The following is a 19,317-nucleotide window of genomic DNA, read 5'->3' as shown; positions in this document are numbered from 1 at the left end:
CTCTACAATAAATTTTAATTGTAGAATATGAGGTGACGTCGATAGGTTGTTGCCAAGTTTCACACAGATTCTTCTGAATGTGTCAAAGTAATTAGAAAAAGTTAAAGTAAAAAGTGAATGTCCTGATGAAACACCAAGTCAACAAAAATCACAAAATAGCAATCAGACCCTTTAATAACGCTGCACACAAGATGGGTGGTACGAATAAGTGACTAATGGCATTAATTAGTCACAGATTTGGGAGGGCAACATATGCATATACAGCCTAGCAGGGCACAACTCAGGGGTACTTGCGGGTAGATGACATCAGTGGTGTAACAAATGCCACCGCAGCAAATGCGGGGTTTTGGGGTCTACAGAGGCCCCCTCGGACACTGGCAGGCTGCTTGTACTTTGCAGTTTTACTATGCCACTGGATGGCGTCCCCCACTATTTTCACAGGGTGGATCCCGCCCACTCTGCCAAGCAGCTGGGCCCCATTGAAATATGCTGAACTTGTCCCATGGACACATTCAGTAGGGCCTGCAATTTGTCTGCTAATTTTCCCAGCAGCAGTGTATACCAGCGAGGGGGCAACGTCCAGCTGGCTAAAACAAATATCCAAGTACAGGGGGAAAATGGTGCCTGAAAGCCTTCTGGAGACTCACGCCTAGATACAAATCCAATGGAGGGAAAATAAAGGCACACAGCTTTCTATTTCTTCACAGGTACTTACAAGAAGCTTTGTTTTGATTTTGCTCAGTCCCTGTGTAAGAGATATGCAGGGACAGGAATAACAATCTAAAGACCGCCATTTTGTTTTTTTTCTTTTATGTCACTACTCATTCCAATGCAGGGCGTCAGAGTATATATTTATATTTTGAATTTGTGTTAATCAGGTTTTTAGGCATAGTATGACAGTGGAGTCAAGTGCAGGCTCAAGCATTGTATCACATTGAAACATATTGTACGCGGGGTGTCATTTTGGCCTGACATTTCACCCAGCGTTGTACTGTGACTCATAGTTGATATGCTTCATTTTTGCCTTCAACATTAAGTAAGAGCATTTCCTAGCGCTCCACACCAGCCCACGGTTCCCCTCTCATGCAAAGCAACTTGAGGGTGTTGGCTTCTGCTCGTGTCCACGCTAACAATGCTGTAGGCTGAAAAGGGGGGAGGGGCGATACCTCCCACACCAACGCTACTTGGGGCATATTATCAAGCCCATTATTCCCGCTTTAGCAGCCGTTATCGGATGAAAAGCGGCGATAATGGCATCACACTATTAGCAAGGACATGCTAGTGCGTGTTTCCATGTCTCAGCACCGGTTTTCCTTACGCCTTGCATCGCATCCCTAATGAGATGCAAAGTAGGCGTTCCCAGGAAAACCAACATTAAAAATATCGCTATCTGTCCTTCGCAGTATTTACAAGCCCGCCCAGGACACCCATTGTGATATTGAAAGCCGCGCTAACCGTGGTTATCGCCAGTATTTTACGTTTGATAAAATGCTGGCTTCACTATCTTTTACATGGGAGGTGGATTTTGCGGCTCAATCCACATCTCCCTATTACTAAGGAATCCCTGCAGGTTTATCGCTGGATTCACAATGCTAAAACTGAGCGGTAAGCTTCTCCACGCGCCCTTAGGCTCTTACCCCACTTTGGTTATTTTAGTTTCCCCTTTTACACAGGCCCTGTAGTGTTGCCACACCTGGGGTTGTATTTATCCACTGGGCTGGTCCCCTTCTTGCTTTTGTCTTAAGCGCCTTGCGCCCTGGGTTGTTTTAATTTCCCCACCAAACGCGACCATTAGCAAGCGCTACCTCACCAGGGATGGTACTAATGAACTCTCTACCGCGCTGTTTGGTTTTATCCTGACACCACGCCTGGCTAATACCTTGCCCAGAAGGGCTTCCCCAACAGAAGTTGCGCTGGGTGGTTCACGGGTTAGACACCTTCTATGATACTACATTGGGCACTAGGCCTATATAGTCTCCCCCCCTCCCTCTTCGTCCTCTAGTCCCCCTTACCCGCAGTCCACTATCCCAGTTCTCTTAGGAACGAGCAGACTTCCCCTTTACCCGACATCACCTAGACCCCCTCAACAACTAACATCTATTCTCCCTGATCCCTCCACCCAATACCCTGACTCCTCACCCCTCTACTGCATGTTGATTAACTGCCGATCCGCATCTTGCCATGTGACTGATATTGCGGAAACCATTCTCAATGAAAACATCGACATTGCATTCCTTACTGAAACCTGGCTCAACCCCCACTCAACTCCTATCCTCGACTTGCTCATTCCTCCTGGATATTCCATCATTAGGAAAGAGAGAATAAAGCAAATAGGAGGTGTCCTTGCCCTAATCTTTAAAAAGGAACTTAATCTCACATTAGTTCATCTCCAGGACCCTTCTACCTTTGAATACCTTTGCGCTGATCTTACTGCTCCTGCTGGCTCCCCCACCATTCGTTTACATACTATCTACCACCCCCCCCCGGCAATCCCATCCCCTTTACCGAAGAGCTGTCTGATCTTATCACTCAATTTTTGCTCATTCCCTCCAAGAATCTCTTTCTTGGCGACTATAACATCCACTGGAATAAAAATGATGGCCCGTCTGTCATCCTCCTTAAAGATGCCATGGACCTTACTGACCAGACACAACTCTGCCAATCCCCGACTCACTCTAAAGGTGCCACCCTTGATGCTACTATGACTAGCAAGGATCTGGCCTCTCTCTCAACGATTCTTCCAGTCGACTGGTCTGATCATCACCTTATCCTCTTCACTTTGAACTGCTCTGTTACTCGCCCCACCCCTATCGGCACTTTACCCTTGAAACATACTCGTAATCTTCACCTTATTCCCCCTGGTGAGTTGGAATCCTCTATCAAAACCCGCTTACTCCTCCCCCCCACTCACAGCACCAATGACCTAACTGAACATTACAATAATTCTATCCTTCAAGCCCTTGACCAAATTGCCCCAATCAAATTTAAACAACAACAAAAAAACTTCCAAATCCTGGTTTAATTGCAACCTTAATAATGAGAGACGGGCTCTCAGACAGTCTGAGCGTTCATGGAGGAATCATCCCTCCCCTGATAACCTGATATTCCTTAGAAATGCCAGAGCCAAATACAAGAAGCACATCTTCACTGAAAAAGCCTCCTTCCTCCTTTCGCAACCGGACCAGGCTAAAAACCGACCCAGAGAAGTCTTTAACATTGTTAAAAAACAAACTTCCTCTGGTCCCCCTAAAATAGCAGCCACTGTTGAAAGATGCGAAGAAATCGGCAGCTTCTTTTCGAATAAAGTCAACTCGATTGAACTATCCTTCTCTTCCCCCCTCTGCCATTCCAATCTACCATCAGCCAACACCACCTCCCTAAAAGTACTACTGCACCTTGCTCCTCTTCCCCTTCGTGTCACGACCCCTCCCTACTTTACTCCTCCCTACTCTACCCCACCCTGACTCTATCTTTAATAACACCCTTACCAAAAACAATGCCTCTTGAAGTGAATTCTGTCCAGTATCTGAATCTACTGTCCTCAACATCATCTCTAAACTCAAACCATCTTCCCACACCAAAGATCCTCTTCCCCCCCCCCAGTTGGTTCAGGAACTCAAACACATCATTGCCCCCATCTGGACCAATATCATAAATTCTTTCCTTGCCACTGGTTGTGTCCCAGCATCCCTTCAACTAGGTCAAATCTCCCCCATCCTCAAAAACCCCACCGCTGACCCTAATGACTTGAACAATCTACGCCCTATCTATAATCTTCCCTTCCTCTCCAAAGCCCTTGAAAAATGTGTCCTATCCCAGTTAGACAAACATATCACGTCCTTCAATATCCTCGACGTTTTCCAATCTGGCTTTAGAAAAGGATGCAGCACTGAAACTGCCATGCTCAGAATCACTGATGATACTCATCGCTCTCTTGACAAAGGCGAATCCTCCCTCCTTATCCTCCTTGACCTCTCTGCTGCGTTTGATACTGTCCACCACCCCACCCTTCTTAATACTCTCAAAGACCGCTTTGGGTTTGAGGGCATTGTTCACCAATGGTTCACCTCATATCTCCAAAATAGATCCCAACAAATTAAACTCAGTCACTGCCTCTCCAAACCCCAACCTGTGTCACTGGGTGTCCCACAAGGCTCTATCCTTTCCCTCACCCTATTTAATCTATTCATGGAACCACTCACCCTTATTCTCAAACATGCCAATATCAGTTACCACCTCTATGCTGACGACACACAACTTTATTACCTATATTACAAGATCAAGTCCCACCATGAACTTCTTCTCCTCAATGATACCTTGAACAAAGTCCAAGCCTGGTTCCATCTTAATCATCTCAAACTGAATCCCAAAAAACTGAAATCATCCTTTTCACCCGCAAAAACAGTTCTCTGCCTATTCAACTCTGGATCAATGATATTAACGCTCACAACTGCTCCCTCTCCACCTCTAACTCTGTCAAATCCCTGGGCATCAGCATTGATCAGAAACTTACTCTCATCACTCACATTAAAAATGCTGCTCCCTTCTCCACCTTAAAAAAAATCAAACCTGTTGTTGTCCAATCTCTTGTACTTTCCAGAATTGACTATGGCAACGCCACCCTTGTAGACACCCCAAAAGTCCACTTTACCCCGATTAAATCTGTTCTCAACCTGGCTGCCAGACTTATCTCTGCTGTAAACGATTTGATCACATTTCTCTTGTCCTCAAAAACCTTAACTGGCTCTTAATTGAAGGTAGATCTACCTTCAATATGGCATGTATCACTCACAAAGCCTTCACCAAAACACCCCCTCTTACCTCTCTGGCAAACTACAAAAAGCTGGTTGCTCCAGGTCCTTGAGAAGCACTAACGCCCTTGTCCTCATCCCCCCGAGACTCAAACGTAAAAAGACATAATCACGTGCATTCTCTGGTAATGCCCCTACGATTTGGAACTCACTCCCCAAAGATCTCCGCTGCAACCCCTCCTACCCTCTCTTCAAAAAAAGACTCAAGGTTCTTCTTCCCAACAAATATTGGGGTACCTAACGTTGCTATAATGATTTGGTCCTCATTTTTATTCTCCTCAACCCACCCCTTTTCTCTTCCTTACCTACTGTCTCTCCCCCCTCTCCCTCTACCCTTCTCTCTCCTATCTTTCAACCTTCCCCATCTCCCTAACTTATCCCTTAGTTATTCTCTTTCCTCATTTCCCTTGTTTAATTGAAATGTCTTATCCCATGCTAGTTTTATTCACTCTGTAATTTTGTTTCAAGATGTTTACCTGTCTGTAAAGCGCTCTGATACTCCTGGGTCCAGTAGCGTTATATAAAACATTTTAAATAAAATAAAAATAAAAATAAAGGGGGGCGTGGCTAGCAGCCGATCATGGCGGCAGCATAAGGGACGAGCTCCGCGGCTGAAGCGGCCTCTTCGTCGATCCGACACAAAATCCGTTACAACTTCAAGCCCCAAAGGCAGGCACCGGATCCCAGGACCGGGCGGAGTGAGCAGCGACAAGCAGCGAGAAAATCCGACGTCAGTAGCCAAAGATACGTCGAAGCCTCCGACCGGCCTGCCAACACCTCCAGAGCCGGGACCTTCCTTGGCTTTTCACCCCGCCGGAAGTGCATCCTGACCGGAGAACTTGGACCGGAAGTGCCCGCGCGGCGGTGGCCTCAACAATTCGACCAAACCTCAGGAGGTCGGAGACAGCGGCTCAGGCAAATCAAGGAAGCAGTGCCCAAGGGGGGGACCGCTGGAATCCTGACAGCATCGGAGGTCGTCTCCTGAAGTGCCGGGAGCCTGGGCATCGACAACGGAGTGAGTACCCGCCATCCTATGACCTGATCGTCGCTACGCATTGGGCGACCTACGGAGCACCTCCCGCCCCGAAGAAGCTCGCCCGACCTGTTCGCTGCTGTATCGGACTGGTCTGGGGGCCTGCACTGATCCCTACATCCTGGCGCGTAGGGGCACGAGGAGCACAACCTTCGGCGGCATGGCGGGGAAGGGCCCTAAGGGCGGCGTCACACAGACTCGCATAGATCGCTTCACCTCCGACAAGCCCACCGGGTCCCCGGCAGGGAAGGAACAGACCGGTAAAACAGCCGACTCCCCTGGGGGGAAAAAGGCCACGCTGGACGACGTCATGGTAGCATTGGCACAACTGCAAACAACTGTTGGCGGAATCTCCACGGACGTCACCCTACTTAGAGCAGACCTCCACAAAATGTCGGAGAAGGTCAAGAGTATGGAGGTGATCACAAAATCACTGGTGGAAGACGTCGCGGAACTCCAGCGAGAAATGGGGAAGATGGCGCAGGACAATAGAATGCTCAGGGAGAAGCTGGATGAGCAGGAGGGGCGTTCCAGGCGCAACAATATCCGCATTATAGGGGTACCGGAATCGGAAGGCGTGAAGGCGATGGATCTCTTTGTAGAGAACCTGATCACCAACGAACTAAAGCCAAAGGGACTGTCCAACTTCTTTTCGGTGGAGAGGGCCCATCGAGTCCCGGGTGGCCAACCGAAGCCAGGGGCTAACCCGCGACCCATAGTGGCACGTCTGTTTAACTTCCGTGACCGGGACACAATCCTACAGGCAGCCAGGTCCTCCCCTCCCCTCAAGATCCAGAACGCCACCATTGCCATCTTCCCCGACTACACCGCGGAAGTCGCCCGTCGGCGACGCACGTTTTTCGACGTGAAAAAGGAACTGAGGTCCAGGGAATTGCCGTATTCCATGTTATTCCCCGCAAGACTACGGGTGGTAGCGGAGAACAAAACCTGGTTCTTCGACTGCCCCGAAAACGTGCAAGAATGGCTCGAGGGATGGAGACCGGGTCAGAACCACAGACGGACGAATCGCTCCAGAAAGGATCGGGCCGACGGCCATCGCAGAGACTCGCAGGCCTCCGGCGGGAGGCCGGACAACAGTGACTCTTTGGGAGCTGAGGGCGGCGTGGACGAGACTGAGGAACAATGAAAGCTTGGGGACAATTCATTCATACTTCAGTATTGAGACTATTAAGCTGTGAAGCGCTTCCCGCCATTGGACACTGGGTGAAGGGCCTCCGGGGGTGTGAATGAGAGACTGCCGGCTGCGGAGAGTCCCTCACCCCAACGCGCAAGTACACTGGTTTGGGGATGGGATATGCACTCTGCTAAGTTGGGGGGGCGGGCAGTTTTGAGTCCGTATAGCAGGGGGGCAGGGAGGGGGGAAGAGTTGAAAAAGTTGTTTCTATGGGACTTTTTGGTCCTACAAGTTTATGTTTTATGCACACTTAAGTATCTAGGCATGTTCTATGTAACCAAGAAATACTGGCACACTCGGGGCGCAGGGAGGTCGGATTGGGAGTCTAGCAATGGCTGCAACAGATAGCCCAACCACGAAGAACTCACTGATTGTCATGTCCTGGAACGTGAGGGGCCTGGGGGATAAGATCAAGCGAGGGCTAGTGCTACAGGGGATAAGGAGACGGGGCCCGGCTCTCATTCTCCTGCAGGAGACACACTTGTCGGGAGCGGCCACGAAGGCCCTGGATAGGAGAGGCTATCATATGGTAGTGCATGCGGAGTTCACCTCGGGGTCCCGTGGTACCGGCATCCTGCAGAAAAAATCTTCCAAATTCATCGTCAAGTCTACAGCAACGGATGACCATGGCAGATTCGCGGCAGTGCATGGCCAGTGGGAGGGGAAGCTCTTTAATATAGTTTCTGTCTATATCCCACCAGCACTACACTCTGAGGCCTTGCCGGATCTGGGCAAATTCCTGCTAACACTGCCTGATGGGGAACTACTACTAGGTGGGGATTTCAACATGGCACTCACAAACTCAGAAGACCGCTTTCCCCCACGTGCGCACGCAGGTGGGCCCAACAGGCTCCAGACATTCTTGACTGCACAGGGGTTGGTGGATGTCTGGCGCGCTCTGCACCCTACTCAGCAACAATACACATACTACTCGGCCACACACAATAGCCTGTCCAGGATAGACTACATCTTCACTTTGATTAATGGTCACCTTACGATAGCCGAAGCCGAGATACTACCACGGGGGGTCTCCGATCACTCGCCACTCACGTTGACACTCACCACTTCGACCATGGCGCGGCGCAGATTATTCCCGATTTTCCCGGGCTACCTCAAAGTGCCCCGGATTAACAGGGATCTTAAGAAGGTAACCCAACAGTACTTCGAAGAAAACCAATCCTCGGTGGCCTCCCCCTCCATACTGTGGGAGGCGTATAAAACAGTGTTCCGGGGTCAGGCCATAGCAGTGATAGCGAATCACAAAAAGACGCACAGGTGGGAGGCCCTCGAGATAGAACTAGGCCTAGAGCGGGCCAACACGGCCCATATGGCGAACCCCTCTGACGACACGCTTCACGAACTCCAGATCCACCAGCACCGCCTCACAGATCACATGCGCAGGGTCACGATGTCGGACATTGCGGCTACACAGCACAGGGTATACGATATTGGAGACAAGGCCAGTAAATTGCTGGCATGGTTAGACAAAAGACAGGGGGGGGGGAAGAACATCTTGCAGATTATGGACCCACAGGGCAACAACCACACCCGCCCCGATGAGATAGTAAACGTCCTCGCCGATTATTTCGCCTCAGTCTACACCCCAGAGATAGTGGTAGAGGAGGGGGAGGTGCAGACTGCCCTTGACCATGTTCCTTTGCCAGAGCTGACATCTGAGATGTCCGAGGACGTAGACGCACCTCTCACGGTGGAGGAGATCCAGATGGCCATAGGCGCCCTTCATCCAGGCAAAGCGATGGGCCCCAGCGGGATACCCATTGAGTGGTTGAAAGTCATGGCCGAATCCTTAAGCACACCCCTACTCAATATGTACGAGGAATCTAGAACACAGGGAACGCTGCCGCTCGATCAGCGGATGGCTACTATTGTGGCGATACCGAAGCCAGGTAAGCCCCCCAACGAATGCACCTCATATAGGCCGATCTCCCTTTTGAACCCGGAGGCCAAAATTATTGCCAAAGTGTTGGCGAACAGGATCTTGCCAACTCTGTCACACCTGATCCACCCGGACCAGTCCGGATTCATGCCACACCGCAGCACTGCTTTAAATCTCCGCAGGGTGCATGGCGTGTTGGCGCGAGTTCCACTACTGCAAGAACCGGCTGCCATCCTCTCCTTGGACGCCAAGATGGCGTTTGATATGGTGGAATGGAGCTACCTCTTTGCAGTACTCACGCGTATGGGTTTTGGCCCGGTGTTCCTTTCCTGGATACGAATGCTATACAAGGACCCGGTGGCGCAGGTGACGGCCAACGGCCATATTTCAAACACCTTCCCCCTAGGCAGAGGCACTCGACAGGGCTGCCCGCTTTCACCCCTGCTCTTCGCCTTAGTTTTAGAACCACTGGCGGTTACGATTCGTACCACCCAACTCCTGAAAGGGATACAATGGACCCCGTTATGGGAGGACAGAGTGTCCCTCTACGCAGACGACATGCTGATCTATCTCACAGACCTGGAAGAGAGTCTCCCTAACCTCCTGGCTCTATGTACGGCTCATGGGCGAATCTCGGGTTACACCATCAACTGGGCTAAGTCCACCATTTTTGAACTGCGAGGCCCACTCCCGCCTCTCCCGGATTCCTGCCCACTGGAACTGGCCCACACGTCATTTAAATACCTGGGGATTCATATCACCCGTAACGAGGCAGATTTCTCACGCCTCAACCTACTACCCCCCTTAGCTCGTCTCCGAGGAGACGTGCGACATTGGAAGGATCTCCCCCTAACACTCCTTGGCCGTGCAGCACTATTTAAAATGATGGCTCTGCCGCGCTTCCTATATGTGCTGGAGAACGCCCCGTATCTGGTGCCGGATGGCTACCTCCAGAAAATAACGGCGCAAATCTCGGGCCTGTTATGGGGCAACCAGCCAGCCCGCATTTCCCACACTAAACTGAACAGGGGGTGGTACGACGGGGGCATCGCCCTCCCGAATGTACAGTTGTACTACTGGGCGGCCCAACTCAAAATCCTTAACCAATGGATACATGCCCCGCAGGAAGACCCAGCGTACAAGGCCGACAGGGCACAACTGGGTGCCAACACCTTATTGGCCCCACTGTATCACCGTGGAGTGGCGGCAAAACTCACGGGGCCTACGAAACACACAGTCCGCATATGGTACAAGGCGCAGGCAAAGTTGAAGTGGGATGGAGTCATAACAAACCTTACACCCCTGTGGGACACAAAGGCGTTGGGCCATTTGCGGCGCTCCAAGGGCTTCGCACAATGGGACAGCATCGGCATCTCCACGGTGGGGGACATGTGGACGAGGGAAGGAGTGATCTCATTTGCCACTTTGCAGGACCAATATGAGTTGGGGAACACAGAGCTCTACAGATACATCCAGGTCCGACACGCACTACAGGCAGCGATCTCACCAGACGCACCCCTGCCCGAATCCTCCCCTCTGGAGGATCGGCTACTTACTGACTTCATGCAAGAAGGGGCGACATCGCTGACATACCGCAAGCTGATTAACAATATGCCTGATCCACTGGGGAAACTGAAGGACAAATGGATGGCGGAAGTGGGTAACTTGGATGACAATGACTGGAACGCAGCCATGGCATCCCCCCGTGAAGCAGGCATATCATCTAAATTTCGCCTAGTGCAGCTAAAATTTCTTCACAGAATCTACTACACCCGTACATTACTTCACAAACTGCACAGGGCGGATCATCCATATTGCCTTAGGGGCTGCGGGGCAGAAGGGACCTTCATACACACGGTGTGGGAATGTCCATTGTTAGTCGGCTACTGGCAACGGGTAATATGCACGATGGCCCAAGCTCTTCATACCACCCTCACCCTAGACGCACGGCTCTGTCTGCTAAACATCTGGGAGCCGACAGACCTCACCTTTCATGCAAGAACCTGGGTCACAGTGGGGATGGTAACAGCGAAACGGGACATAGCACAGAAGTGGGGGTCGGCTGATCTCCCCACGCTACCCCAATGGCTCCGCAACATGGACATGCTCATGTTGACTGAAAGGGCGGTGTACAAATTGAGGGGTAACCCACGTAAATGGAACGGGGTGTGGCAATCCTGGAACGCATACAGGGGGGATATCTGCGAACCATTGGAGGAAGATGATGACGGAGGGTCAGAGAGTGACGAGGAGCGTTGATTGGGTTGTAACTAGGTGAACAGGGCGAGCGCAACGGAGGTGGGTGGGTGCAGCCGTGGGAGGTGGCATGGGAGGGGGTGGGAACTAGGGGGCTATGTAACAATACACTGCTCTCTTTACAGATGGACTGTGCCACGAGTGCCGAAAGCTACTACTTCAAGTACGTGCCGGACTAAAGTGTGCTGTTTTTACTGTTTTATGTTTATTGCAAGGTGCGAACGGCAAGACTCAGACGGATAGTAGCCAACAAAACACAAAATTGCAAACTGTCTTTTTTCGACACAAGTATATTCCTATTCATCACATCGTCAACGAAACTCGCAATGCTATATACTACTGTGGATGTTATAAGTTTTGCCTTTGTGAATACTGTATCACCTCATTCACCTAGTAACTTATGTATGGAAATGCGATGGATGACAATGTACCTACTATCTTTGTTTTGCACCAAAAATAAAAATTTAAAAAAAAAAAAAAAAAAAATAAAGGGTTCTACACAGTTGGGGATATGAACTCCGATTCCCTTTCGCGAAAAAACCTTAATCATTAATATACCGTGTGGAGTTCTCCTGCACTTTTTTACAACCCGGAAACACCATGCAAAGCCTTAATTATAGATCTAGCCTGCATTCAGCACCTCATGCGATGAAACATGACACCATGATTGCATCCTGACAAAGAGCAGTAGCCTGTTCATATTCCCCACTTACCTCTCTCAGTCACAGGATACTTGTTTCTTGCTCATGCTAGTAGGCATTAATACTATCTACAAATTTGAAATGCCTCCACCTCTACTCATTAGGTTGGACATCTGTACCTAGGGCCACTTGCCAGGGACAGATGATGTAAGGTACCAGACATTTGCAGGTGAGTGTTACTGAACTAGGTAACTGCTCGACTACACACTTATTTTGTCATATGGCACATACATTACTCACTTTAAGTGTGCTGTGTTGTCTCTTTAGATATGTGAGAATGTGGTCCAAACACACTGCACCCAACTGTTCTAACATCGCGGTATGTTGTCTTTTATATTACCACAGGTTTACTGGTGAATCTGCTGAACAGCCGGATCACTGTATTTGTATTACACTGCTACGTTTTTTGCAAATGCACCTTTTTATTAATTGTTTTCACAGACACTTGCAGTAGCTAATTCGAAAAAAGAGATCCTGAAGAAGGCCACAACACTGTTAAAGGTCACTACGGCTGAAATATGTTGATCACTTTTCGGTGCAGTTGCCTCTAATTACGGCAGCCACACTACGCAATTTCTGTTTTTAATCCTGGCACGGGAAACATCAATAAACCACGGTAGGCTTACTTCATAGCTAGTTTTATCCACTCTCACCATTATTTATTCAGCACTGCACTACTTCACGCACACAATCGCTCATACTGGGTTTTAGTTAAACCCCTCTTCTACATTAAAAACATCCCGGAGCTCCTCCCTCGCAGCGAGGGGGTTGCAGCCCCATGATGAAGCATGACACCTTTGGTGTGTGAGGGAAACCGTCCTGAAAAGGGACACCTCTTACACAGCACTGTTTTGTTTCCACTCTTTCTCATTGAGACCACGTGCAGTCAATTCTTCCGGACCCGAGGGCTTTTTGTGCTGTAGATTATATTTTTGGGGAGAGTGCCCTCGCTGGTCCATTAAATCTCCTCTAGCCCCCTTGTGTATTGCTTTTAATTAATGTTTCATAGTTAGTTAGGGCAAATTTTAACTGACTTTGAGAGAGAGCAGATCTCTCTGCTGGGTTTCTCCAAGTGGATATCTTCGTGCAAGACACTCTTTCATTTTCTGTGAACTTCAACTGAGGTTCACAATTATGCCGACACCGCCCTCTTTAGAATTCCCCTACTCTCTTTCACTGTTTAATATTGACAGCACTGGTTGTTTATGGAACATCTGACATGAATATTTTGCATTCTTTACATATTGGTTGTTACTGTGCCTAGTTGTTACTATTCTGTATTTTATGACATTGGAACTTAGAACAGTCGAACATTTTAATGTTCCAACCGTATTGATATATTTTCCTAACCATCGTCAAATTTGCTGATTTATGATTTGACTAATGCTTTCAAACTTTCAAATACACATTTATGGTTGAATATTATCTCCTCTCTCCTTATTGTGGAGTGTTATTGGTTTCACATGAATTGAAATGTATGCCCCATGTTAGCTCCAACTCAGCGCTTCAACTCGACAATCAAAGATCCATATGACCAGTGTGGGGTATTATTTATTGATTTTACAAAGAGATTGAGAGTTAAATATCAGTTCTCCATTAACTGAAGTGTCTTCTTTGTGTTTTTTTTAAATAAACCAGCTCCTTCTTTACTTTAAACTAGGCATTTTGTAATGTGTAAAAACTAGTAATTCAATACTAAAGCGATATACAAGAGCTGATGATTTCAATTATGCACGGAAATGCTCCATTTGCAGTCCCCTTGTACCGAATTCGTATGCCAGGGCTCATGGCAAGGAATTGGAACAGGATTGACATTAATGCTTTTTGTAGCTCACTGGTGAACACAGTTCCCATTAATCAGCCATCCATTTACCTAAACGAAGATAATATTACAGCTTGGTCAACAGCAGCTAGCGACAAACAGGCCCCCCCCTCAGGACAATAAAATCAGCCAGGCACCAGGAGGCCCTGAGATGGTTCTCAGAAGACTTAAAGACTCAAAACCTAGCCATGCGCCAAAGTGAAAGGAAATGTAATACCGCTGTGGAACCCATCCTGGCTTTCCCTGTGAGACGTCCACTCCTGGGCACCCCCAAGGTGGAGGCCAGGCATCCTTAGCGTTGTGGGGGCCGTTGTGGAGATTAAGCAAGCTATTGCCCAGAGTTGCAGCGTGGGACTCCATGATTGGAATAGGCACCGAGGCGGGAATTATCAGGTCCGTGGAAATTTTGAGCCCAAGACCCACCAAGGCGGGGAATTGAATCCTGGTCCCGGGCTAGACCTCTGCATCAGGGTCTGCCGCTCTAACCATTGAGCCACACTTCTCCAATGGAGACGGAATGACTCCCCTGATAAAAAAGAGATTTACTTAGCTCAATTTAATGAATATAAAAAATCCATTCAATTTACTAAGGCCACTTATTTCTCTACAAAGATCCTGAGCTCCACCAATAAATTGGAAGAAATATTCCCAATTGTCAATGAACTCTCCAATCCTGATAGAGTTACAATAAAACCCATCCCTTACCAGGCACCTTGTAAGTCCTTGAACACCTTTTTCACCAACAAAATTACTACAATTAAAGCTAGTATTTCTGCTAGCTGTGCTTATGAGGCATTACCTACGACGCTGAGAAACCCCTGTTCCCTCTATCAATTCCCGGTAACCAATAGAGAGGCTCCTATGGAAATTTTGACCAAAGTCAAATCTGGATCCTCTGAGGTTCCGTGACAATTGTAAGTGGTGCATTGGACTCGCACGAATATAGTCGAGTCTGGTATCTATGAACCGTAAATGACGAGTTTAGTAAGTATGCGCAGTTTCGCTGTGCTAACCTAAACGATTCGTCTATTACGTGGGTATTTCTATCTGCACCCACGGGTTCCATCTTAGATACGGCATCCATTTTGTCTCTTGCCCTCAAGTAGCCAGCGAACGGACGTTGTCCGCTTCGCGACCCTGGGACTCCCAAGATATTTGCGGAAGACACATGTCCTTTGTAAGTGTCTTTATGATGAGGGGGATGCTTCTATAAAGCAGATGGCGCCGCTCGAGGCTCATCTTGCTGCACGGACTTATTGTCTCAGCCGTGCATCTCATTAGGCACGTCCCTTTGATGCCTGTATCTCGTGTTTCTCGATACCTCCCCTTTTACACCCTTTCCGATTCCCCACTGTCTCCGTCTTCCTCTACACCTGTTCCTGTTCCTATTTCGATCTGTTTATTACCGATTGGAATGCACTAATGTTGGGAAGATGGGTTTTTACAGTTGGGAACCGCCAAATGTTTCCGCACTTATGATCCGGACCTTGTTTGTTTCAGAGTGACCAAAGCGACCCCTCTGGGGGATGATTGTGGGAACCGGGTCATAAACTTTTGTGTTCAATGTAACCTTATGGGGAAATTGTGTATAAAAGGAGCGATTCACAGAACCAATTTGAAGCAGTCTCCCCAAGTTGCACGTGTGTTGCTTGTCGTGACTTCTGTGTTCCCTGCAGTAAATAAACCTTGAATCCTTGACGCCGAAGGAATTGTCCCGTGTCTCTGTCATTCGTACGCCGGAGCAGGTTACCCACGAAGGTTTCAGGTGTTGTGCCCTGGCACCGCTGGGTCCTACAGAACCCAGTCCTTCAGTTGGCGCCCAACGTGGGGCTGCATCAGTGGTACCGGTCCAAACCCGACGATCGTGAGGAACTTCGTGTGAAATCTCCGAGGGAAGGTGCACCCCGCTTCATCGATCCTGTTGTCGAAATAAGTGGCCCGAATACTTTTCCCGCGAAGATTCCCGCCTCCTGACGGCTGCGACGGACTGCTGCCCTGACTGTAGACCTGTTTTGGCGCCTGGCGTAGACCTTGGTAGAGCGAGACGATTGACGGGCCTTCCTGGTGACGCCATCGATCTTTGAGTTAAGTATTTGTGGGTCGCTCCCATAGTCCTTGGTTGTTGACACTTTAGCGAGTGTTTTTGTTGTTGACGCTGTGAGAGTGTTTTTGTCGATGAGACTTTGCTAGCGTTTTTTTCGTGTTGTTTGACGACTGCAGCCGCCAAAAACCGAGGGTTTTGTTCTTTGCTGGGACTTGGTAAATCCCGTAACCCTTGACGTTTGTGAAACTCGGCTAGTGTGCAAGATGCCTGGTCGCAGTACTTTGTTTAGTTGTTTCAGACCTTGTGGTACGGATTCCCGACTGGAGGACTCGTGTCCGATACCTCCGGTTGGAACTCCCACTTATGAACTGTACAGCAAACATGGGCTAGGCCCGATTACTTTTAATGAATACTGGATTAAATACACGAAGAAGGATGGTGACCTTCGTTGGCCACCTCATGGTAGCTTCGAGGCCCCGATCTTAGATAATCTAGAGATTAAATTGTTCGAAAGAAAGTCAAGGCCGGCCATGTTTGATGCCTTTCGGTTGTGGCGTAAAGAAGCCCGACAGAAAGAAATCAGACAGACTAAACGAAATCAGAGAGATAATGTTGCCACTATAGTGAAGAAAGCAGAGCAATTTCAGCGCGACAAGGAGGTTAAGGATAAGGAAGTGTTTGATAGATTACAGCGTATGACTGTGGATAAATGTTATCCCGCTTTGCCTACGGAGTTGGAAAAGAAGGAAGAGTCAGTTGAGGATCCTTTAATGTCTTATCTTATGAAGTCGCCACCTCCGTATGTACAGGGTACCGCAGCTCCTGTGGTTCCTGTTGTACCTATTCCTCCGCCTATTCTTCCTGTGCCTGTTCCTCAACCTGCACCCGCTCTTCCGACTGTTCCTGCTCCTTTGCCTACTGCTATCCCTACTGCTCCTCCGCTTCCACATACTCCTGCTCCCGCTACTGCTCCTGTTTTGTTAATTCCTGCCGTTGCTACTGTTTCTACTCCTCCACTTGTTAGTCCTGTGTCCTATACTTCTCCCTCGACTCGTTCTCGTAATTCTCCTCTTGCGGCTAGCTTCTTTCATTCGCTCGGACCTGTTCATGGGTCCGCTGGTTCCGATGGTCCTCAGAGACGTAGTCAGCTTCCTGGTAACAGAGAACGTGTTGCGCTATATAATATGGCGATGGGTTGGATGGTAAACCCTCTTAGAAATCCACCCCGTGTTGTACTCGAGACGTTTTGTCAATTCAATATACCAACCCAGAGATACGTGTTTGATGAAATGTGTAAGTTCCTTCGCGATCAGATATCGGCTGATGCGCCTGACGAGGTGCTGGCCGCTTTGTCTGATCTTCAGCTTCAGTTCTCAAATGGACTGATAGTGGATACCAATGTTCGACGTGCTGTTGAGCGGTTGCTATCTTTCCGTCCCACTCCTATACCTCAAGCCTTGTTTGTTGAGGATGTTGAAAGACTGCCAGATGAGTCTGGTCAGTTTCCCATGCGTGAAGTTCCACCAGTGTGGATGCCAGGTGATGCTGCTGCTAATCCTATTATTCCGCCGCATTTCCAGAGAGTGTGGATACATCTCCCATGGAAACGCTCAGAAGTGTTGCAAGTGAAGCAATCTTTGCCTGACCCTCGCAAGAATCCTACAGGGTATTACAAGGAATTATCGCAGCTCGTAGATGCTACGATAATGAACCTTGCTGACATTGATATGCTGTTTGGCAATGTTGTACCGCAACCGGTATGGGCTAAGATTCGGCACGAAGATCACACAAACGAATTGGGTGGCGATTGGGCTGCTCTTACTGCGGCCGATACGCGACAAACTGGTGGTGCTAAACCCGAGCAGCTGATTACTGATCTTCCTCAAAGAATAATAACGTTAATGAAAACTCTTATGCCAGCTATGAGGGTAAATTGGGACAAACTATCAGCTTGTAAGCAAAAGAAGGACGAAAGTGTTTCCGACTTCTTTACGAGGTTCGAGGAAGCATTCATTGACCATAGTGGTCAGGATATGGGCACTGAGGGTGGTCAAAGGTTATTCGTGGACAAATTTGTCTCTAACTTATTGCCCGATTTGAGCAATAAATTAAAGAATTCAGAAAGTGCATGGGCCGTTTCTACTTCAGCTCAGGTATTGGCTACAGCACAATATTATGAGAACAGAGAGAAAGAAGAGAACGACCGCGCTGATAAAAAGACGAAAGAGCTTAAGACTAAAGTGTTGCTTCAACAAGCGTATCCTCCGCGTTCAAACCAGAATGCATCCCAACAGAATAGAGCGCAGTCGCAATCGAATCGATCGCAGCCGCATAATGATTCCTCCTCCCAAAGATCATCGTTAGGGTACAATCAATGCGCTTATTGTAGACAGGAGGGACACATTAAATTCAATTGTCCTGTTTTGAATGATCGTAATAGTGGTAATTCGTCTAAAGGAGGTCGTGGTGGTTCACATCAGGTATCACGTGGTAGGGGTCGTGGTGCTCAGAATGATCGTTCTGATAACTCTTCTAATTCTAATAATTGTTTTGATCAACGTGGATCATCGCAAGGACGATCTGCGCAATATAATGTAGACGATTATTACGTCGATCAGGGAACTGACGACAGTAATTACTAGGACAGCCAAAGACAAGGAGAGGGAGTGGTATCAGTTCCGGTTGATCAGAGAGGGCCTTACGTCGCAGTTGCTACATTGGGCGTCGTTGAGCCTTTTCTGTTGGACACTGGTGCAGCGAAAAGTTCTATTATGCATTCGAAACTCCCTGGCGCACCTTTGTCTGGCTTAACAAATGTTTCCGTTGGATTCTCTGGCGCCCCCGTTAGCAATCCAGTTTCGCGCCTTTTGCCCCTTACAATTGGGCCACGTGAGCTTCAAGCTCCGTTGATTTTGACTACTGGTTGTGGTGAAAATCTTTTGGGCCTGGATTTGCTTAAACGTTTGTATGCAACTTTGTATTGTTCTCCTGCGGGTGTGAAGCTTACGTTAGGGGAGAGGGTTGTCTCTCCTATGTATTTGTCTCTCGATAAGCTTCCACCGGAATTGAATTCTCTTCCTGCGTCTTTGTGGGCAACAGGTCCTAATGATGTGGGCCTGCTTGATATCTCCCCTTATGTTGTTCAGTTGAAATATAATGTGCGATTGCCACGTATTCCCCAGTATCGTATCTCTCTTGATGGTGAACGAGCATTGTTAGCGATCATTTATGATCTGATCGAGAAAGACGTTATTGAAGAGACTCGGGGAAACGTGTGCAACAGCCCTGTACTGCCCATTCTTAAACGTACTGATCCTTCGAAGCCACCTGTTTATCGTTTTGTTATCGATTTACGGGAGGTGAATAAAATTGTGGTTCCTCAATTTCCTGTTGTGCCTGACATCACGGCATTACTGACTCTGATTCCAGCTTCTGCATCGTGGTTTTCGGTGATTGATTTGAAAAATGCGTTTTTTAGCATCCCGATTGCCGAGGAGAGCAGAGACCTTTTCGGTTTCTCTCTCGGTGGACGCAGCTTCCGGTTCAAACGCGCTCCTC

Source organism: Lissotriton vulgaris, chromosome 8 (genome assembly GCF_964263255.1).
Source record: "Lissotriton vulgaris chromosome 8, aLisVul1.2, whole genome shotgun sequence".
In the NCBI taxonomy this organism is placed as follows: domain Eukaryota; kingdom Metazoa; phylum Chordata; class Amphibia; order Caudata; family Salamandridae; genus Lissotriton; species Lissotriton vulgaris.
This window is presented reverse-complemented; position numbering follows the sequence as displayed.